The sequence below is a fragment of the Arachis ipaensis genome, chromosome B10, assembly GCF_000816755.2.
Source record: "Arachis ipaensis cultivar K30076 chromosome B10, Araip1.1, whole genome shotgun sequence".
Taxonomy (NCBI): Eukaryota; Viridiplantae; Streptophyta; class Magnoliopsida; order Fabales; family Fabaceae; genus Arachis; species Arachis ipaensis.
This window is the reverse complement of record NC_029794.2, coordinates 39,032,414-39,039,969: the sequence shown is the minus strand read 5'-3', so window position 1 is coordinate 39,039,969 and position 7,556 is coordinate 39,032,414.

Below are 7,556 nucleotides of genomic sequence, written 5' to 3'. Positions count from 1 at the left end.
GAAAGTGGGAAGGAATATGGTTCAGGAGTTCTATGCTAATATGTGGCAATAAGACAGGCAAAGACTATCTGGATCTGCTATCTATGACTATCGGACCTTGGTCAGAGGAAAGATTGTTCATACCCATCCTGACAAGATCAGGGAGATCTTAAAGCTACCTCAGCTGAAAGATGATCCAGACTCCTTCAATAGGAGAATGATGAGAACAGACAAGGGCCTGGATAAGATTCTAGAGGATATATGTATCCCTGGAGCCAGGTGGACCACCAGCACGAAGGGTGTCCCAAATCAATTCAAAAGAGAAGATCTCAAACCAGTCACCAGAGGATGGCTGGACTTCATTGGGCATTCTCTGCTGCCCACTAGCAACCGTTCTGAAGTCACTATTAGAAGAGCAGTGATGATCCATTGCATCATGATGGGAAAAGAAGTGGAAGTTCATCAACTGATTTCAAATGAATTCTACAAAATTGCAAACAAAAATTCCAAAGATGCCAGGTTGGCTTATCCAAGCTTGATTTCTATGATTTGCAAGGACGCTGGAGTAAGGATGGGAATAACTGAGTATATCTCAGTTGAGCGGCCAATCACCAAAGCATCAATGGAAAAACAACAAGCACAGGATGACCCCATCAAGAAGAGAACACAGGAAATTCTCCCAGAAATCCCTCAATATGAATACTGGGAGTATCTTGAAACATCTATTACCAAGATGCAGGAAGCTATGGAACAAATACAGAAAGAACAGAAGGAACAAAGTAGCATTCTTTGCTATTTGCTTAAAGAACAGGAGGAGCAAGGGCGTGATTTAAGGGAATTGAAGCGCCAGAAATTATCTCTTAAAGGATATCTGATTCAGGCTGAAAAAGGACTGCTGATGCTGTTGGATTCTGACCTCCCTGCACTCAAAGTGGATTTTCTGGAGCTACATAACTCCAAATGGCGCGCTTCCAATTGCGTTGGAAAGTGGACATCCAGGGCTTTCCAGCAATATATAATAGTCCATACTTTGCTCAAGGATAGATGACGTAAACTGGCGTTCAACGCCAGTTCCATGCTGCAGTCTGGCGTCCAGCGCCAGAAACAAGTTACAAAGTGGAGTTCAACGCCAGAAAAGGATCCAAAGCTGGCGTTGAATGACCAAAACATCCCTATGCACGTGATTAGCTTAAGTCTCAGCCCCAGCACACACCAAGTGGGTCCCAGAAGTGGATTTCTGCACCATCTATCATAGTTTGTTCATTTTCTATAAACCTAGGTTACTAGTTTAGTATTTAAACAACTTTTAGAGGTTTATTTCGCACCTCATAACATTTTTAGATCTAAACTTTGTATCTTTTGACGGCATGAGTCTCTAAACTCCATTGTTGGGGGTGAGGAGCTCTGCTGTGTCTCGATGAATTAATGCAAATATTTCTGTTTTCCATTCAAACATGCGTGTTCCTATCTAAGATATCCATTCGCACTTCAATATCAATGTGATGAACGTGATAATCATCATCATTTCGCCACGAACGCGTGCCTGACAACCACTTATGTTCCACCGTAGAATTAATGAATATCTCTTAGATCTCTAAATCAGAATCTCCGTGGTATAAGCTAGATTGATGGCAGCATTCAAGAGAATCTAGAAAGTCTAAACATTGTCTGTGGTATTCCGAGTAGGATTCAGGGATTGAATGACTGTGACGAGCTTCAAACTCACGAGTGCTGGGCGTAGTGACAGACGCAAAAGGATAGTAAATCCTATTCCGGTACGATTGAGAACCTGCAGATGATTAGCCGTGCGGTGACAGCGCATTTGGACCCTTTTCACTGGAAGGATAGATGGTAGCCATTGACAACGGTGATCCACCTACACACAGCTTGCCATAGGAGGACGTGCGTACGTGAATCAGAAAATAGAAGAAAGCAGAATTTCAGAAGACAAAGCATCTCCAAAACTCCAACATATTCTCCATCATTGCATACAAGTATAATTTGTGTTCTGCCCTTTTATTCCTTGCAATAAAATTTGATAAGTGAATTATTTTATTGTCTTCCTGACTAAGAGTTACAAGATAACCATAGATTGCTTCAAGCCAACAATCTCCGTGGGATCGACCCTTACTCACGTAAGGTATTACTTGGATGACCCAGTGCACTTGCTGGTTAGTTGTGCGGAATTACATTGTGAAGTAATTTTCGTGCACCAAGTTTTTGGCGCCGTTGCCGGGGATTGTTTGAGTTTGGACAACTGACGGTTTATTTTTTTGCTTAGATTAGGAAAAATTGTTCTTTTTGGTTTAGAGTCTTTTATTATTTATACCTTGTTAAAACACTTTAAATTTATAGCTCAATTAGTTAGAGCGTGGTGCTTATGTTCTTAGTAATTGGCTATCCTATTTTCAAAATTTTTTTCAAAAATAATTTTTCTTTGAATAAATCTTGTGCCAAACTTTAAGTTTGGTGTTTTCTTGTTGATTTTTCTTTATTTTTCGAAAATTTTAGTTTGGTTTTCTAAAAATTTTAAGTTTGGTGTTCTTTCTTCATGTTCTTGTGTTCTTGTGAGTCTTCAAAGTGTTCTTGAGTTTCCTTATGTCTTGATCTTAAAATTTTTAAGTTTGTGACCCTTCCATGAAAGAAGAGGCTAAAACAGTAACTGCTGTACTCAGTCCTGCAGAGCAAGCTGCTGAATTTAATCAGCAATTGGGTTTTCTAACAAAGCAGTTAGCTGAATTCAAGGATAAACTACAAGAGACAAGGATGGCTAATATAAACATGAAAGTACAATTAAAGCAAACAAAGCAGCAGCTGTCAATACAAATAACAGAAGAATGCCAAGCAGTTCAATTAAGAAGTGGGAAAGCACTAAATACCCCACTTCAAGGCAGCAGGAAACCAAAAAATGAGCAAATCACCCAAAATCCATCTGAGGACAGTAAGAGCCCAGGGAAAAATAATTCTGGCACCAAAACGCCAGAAGTTGGGTGGAAGGTTGGCGCTGAACACCCAGACCATGCTCAGGACTGGCGTTCAACGCCAGAAACAAGCAAGGATCTGGCGTTGAACGCCCAAAAGAAGCACAGTTCTGGCGTTCAAACGCCGGGAACAGATGAGGAGCTGGCGTCTAACGTCACTCTAGCTTCTAACTCTGGCACTCAATTGCCAGTGAGGGATAAGACACACACAAGTGCTGATGACAACCCATCTAAAAAGGCTTCTTCAACCACTTCTGTAGGAAATAAACGTACAGCAACTAAGGTTGAAGAATATAAAGTCAAGATACCTTATCCTCAAAAACTCCACCAAGAGGAGCAGGATAAGCAATTTGCTCGCTTTGCAGATTATCTCAGGACTCTTGAAATAAAGATTCCATTTGCAGAGGCACTTGAGCAAATACCTTCTTATGCCAAGTTCATGAAAGAGATCTTAAGTCATAAGAAGGATTGGAGAGAAACTGAAAGAGTTCTCCTCACTGAAGAATGCAGTGCAGTCATTCTGAAAAGCTTTCCTGAAAAGATTAAAGACCCTGGGAGTTTTCTGATACCATGCACATTAGAAGGTAATTGCACCAAGACAGCTTTATGTGATCTTGGGGCAAGCATCAACCTAATACCTGCATCCACTATCAGAAAGCTTGGTTTAACTGAAGAAGTTAAACCAACCCGGATATGTCTCCAACTTGCTGATGGCTCCATTAAATACCTATCAGGCGTGATTGAAGACATGATTATCAGAGTTGGGCCATTCGCCTTTCCCACTGACTTTGTAGTGCTAGAAATGGAGGAGCACAAGAGTGCTACTCTCATTCTAGGAAGACCCTTCCTAGCAACTGGACGAACTCTCATTGATGTCCAACAGGGGAAAATAACCCTGAGTCAATGATGATGAGTTTAAGTTGAATGCTGTCAAAGCCATGCAGCATCCAGACACATCAAAAGACTGCATGAAAGTTGATCTTATTGACTCTTTGGTGGAAGAGATCAACATGGCTGTGAGTCTCGAATCAGAGTTGGAAGACATCTTTAAAGATGTTCAGCCTGATTTGGAGGATTCAGAGTAAATGAAAGAGCCTCTGAAATTTTCTCTGGAAGAGGAAAAACCTCCTAAACCCAAGCTCAAACCATTACCACCATCCCTGAAATATGCATTTCTGGGAGAAGGTGACACTTTTCCAGTGATCATAAGCTCTGCTTTAAATCCACAGGAAGAGGAAGCACTTATTCAAGTGCTAAGGACACACAAGACAGCTCTTGGGTGGTCCATAGGTGACCTTAAGGGCATAAGCCCAGCTAGATGTATGCACAAAATCTTATTGGAGGATAATGCTAAACCAGTGGTTCAACCACAGAGGCGGCTAAATCCAACCATGAAAGAAGTGGTCCAGAAAGAGGTCACCAAATTACTAGAGGCTGGGATTATTTATCCTATTTCTGACAGCCCCTGGGTGAGCCCTGTCCAAGTTGTCCCCAAAAAGGGAGGAATGACAGTGATTCATAATGAAAAGAATGAACTGGTTCCTACAAGAACAGTTACAGGGTGGCGCATGTGTATTGACTACAGAAGGCTCAATACAGCCACCAAAAAGGATCATTTTCCTTTACCATTCGTAGACCAGATGCTAGAAAGCTAGCAGGTCATGATTATTACTGCTTTTTGGATGGCTACTCAGGCTATAACCAGATTGCAGTAGACCCCCAGGATCAAGAGAAAACAGCATTCACATGTCCATCTGGAGTGTTTGCTTATAGTAGGATGCCATTTGGGCTGTGTAATGCGCCTGCAACCTTTCAGAAATGCATGCTCTCTATTTTCTTTGATATGGTGGAAAAATTTCTGGAAGTATTCATGGATGACTTCTCAGTATATGGAGACTCATTCAGCTCCTGTCTTGATCACCTGAAACTAGTTCTGAAAAGATGCCAAGAGATCAACCTGGTTTTAAACTGGGAAAAATGTCACTTTATGTTGACTGAAGGGATTGTCCTTGGGCATAAAATTTCAAACAAGGGAATAGAGGTGGATCAAGCAAAAATAGAGGTAATTGAAAAATTACCACTACCTGCCAATGTTAAGGCAATTAGAAGCTTTCTAGGGAATGCAGGATTCTATAGGAGGTTATAAAGGATTTTTCAAAAATCACAAAACCTCTGAGCAATCTGCTAGCTGCTGACACGCCATTTGTGTTTGACACAAAGTGTCTGCAGGCGTTTGAAACGCTGAAAGCCAAGCTGGTCACAGCACCAGTTATTTCTGCACCAGACTGGACATTACCATTTGAGCTAATGTGTGATGCCAGTGATCACGCCATTAGTGCAGTACTGGGGCAGAGGCATGACAAGCTTCTGCATGTCATTTATTATGCTAGCCGTGTTTTGAATGATGCCTAGAAAAATTACACAACCACAGAAAAAGAATTGCTTGCAGTGGTTTATGCCATTAACAAGTTTAGATCATACTTAGTAGGATCAAAAGTTATTGTGTACACAGATCATGCTGCTCTTAAATATCTACTCACAAAGCAGGATTCAAAACCCAGACTCATAAGATGGATGTTGCTTCTGCAAGAGTTCGATATAGAAATAAGAGACAGAAAAGGGACAGAGAACCAAGTGGCTGACCATCTGTCCTGGATAGAGCCAATAGAAGGGACGTCATTCCCCTCTCTTGAAATCTCTGAGACCTTTCCTGATGAGTATTTATTTGCCATTCAGGAAACACCATGGTTTGCAGACATCGCGAACTACAAAGCTGCAAGGTTCATTCCCAAGGAGTACAGCAGGCAACAAAAGAAAAAATTAATTACTGATGCAAAGTACTACTTGTGGGATGAACCATATCTCTTTAAGAGATGTGCAGATGGCATAATCTGTAGGTGTGTGCCTAAAGAAGAAGCACAAAGGATCTTATGGCATTGCCATGGGTCACAATATGGAGGTCATTTCGGAGGTGAGCGAACAGCCACCAAGGTCCTCCAATGTGGCTTCTACTGGCCTACACTCTACAGAGATTCCCGAGAGTTTATACGTAACTGTGACAGTTGCCAAAGAGCTAGTAATCTGCCTCATGGTTACGCTATGCCTCAACAAGGAATCTTGGAGATTGAGTTGTTTGACGTATGGGGAATTGACTTCATGGGACCTTTCCCACCATCATACTCAAACACTTATATTCTGGTGGCAGTTGACTATGTATCAAAATGGGTAGAGGCCGTTGCCACACCCACCAATGATACTAAAACAGTGCTGAAGTTCCTCCAGAAATATATCTTCAGCAGGTTTGGTGTCCCCAGGGTACTAATCAGTGATGGGGGCACTCACTTCTACAACAAACAGCTTTACTCTGCCATGGTCCGGTATGGGATTCGCCACAAGGTGGCAACTCCATATCATCCACAAACTTAAGCTTTATAAAGAGAAATCAAAAAAGTGGCATGACAGAAAGCTGTCATCTAGAATCTTTGAACCAGGACAGAAGGTTCTGTTGTTTAACTCTAGACTCAGGCTATTCCCCGGGAAATTGAAATCCCGGTGGAGGGGACCATATGTGATTATAAGTGTATCACCATATGGTTATGTGGAACTTCAAGATATTGATTCTAATAAGAAGTTCATTGTTAATGGACAGAGAATCAAGCACTATCTTGAAGGCAATGTTGAGCAAGAGTGCTCAAGGCTGAAGCTAGATTAAAAGCTCAGCAAGGTCCAGCTAAAGACAATAAAGAAGTGCTTGCTGGGAGGCAACCCAGCCATGGGGCATCACTTCCTCTAAGCATTTTGCCCTATTCTTGATTTTATTTGTTTATATAAAGTTCACTGATACTAAGGTAAAGAGTCAATTGTATAAGTTCACAGGGTTACAGAAGGATTCTGCACACAAAACAGAGAAAAAGAGCTCACTGGCAAGAAAACGCCAGTAAGAGTCTATTTTGGGCGTTCAACGCCCAAAATAAGCATCCACTGGGCATTGAACGCCAGTAAGGATAGCCATCTGGGCGTTAAACGCCAGATTTACAGCGTCCTGGGCGTTCAGAAAAACGCCCAGTGACAAAGGAGTTTCTGGCGTTCAACGCCAGAAAGAAGCAACAGCTGGGCGTTGAACGCCCAAAACATGCAGTGTTTGGGCGTTCAAATGCCAGGATGGTGGGGAGGAGGTGAATTCATTTTTACCTCATATTTTTCATTCTAAATTTGATTTTCATGTTTCAATTCATGATTTCTTGCATAAACATGTTACAAACCCTGATTTCTAAAATCCCTAATTTCTAAAAACCCTTCTTTAAAAATATTAAATGTATCTTAATCCATAAGCACAAATCCTTTTTTTTTTCAATCCAATTCAACTCTTTTTCAAAATTTTCAAAACAAATCTATCTCTTTTCATTTAAAAATCTTTTCAACTAATCAATATCTTTTTCAAATCTCCATACTATCTTTTTCAAAAATCCAAATCTATCTTTTTCAAATATCCTTCATATCTTTTCAATTTTAAATCATATCTTTTCTTATCATATTTTTTTTAAAATCATATCTTCTATCTTATCTTTCTCCCTATTTTCGAAACCCCCCCCCCTC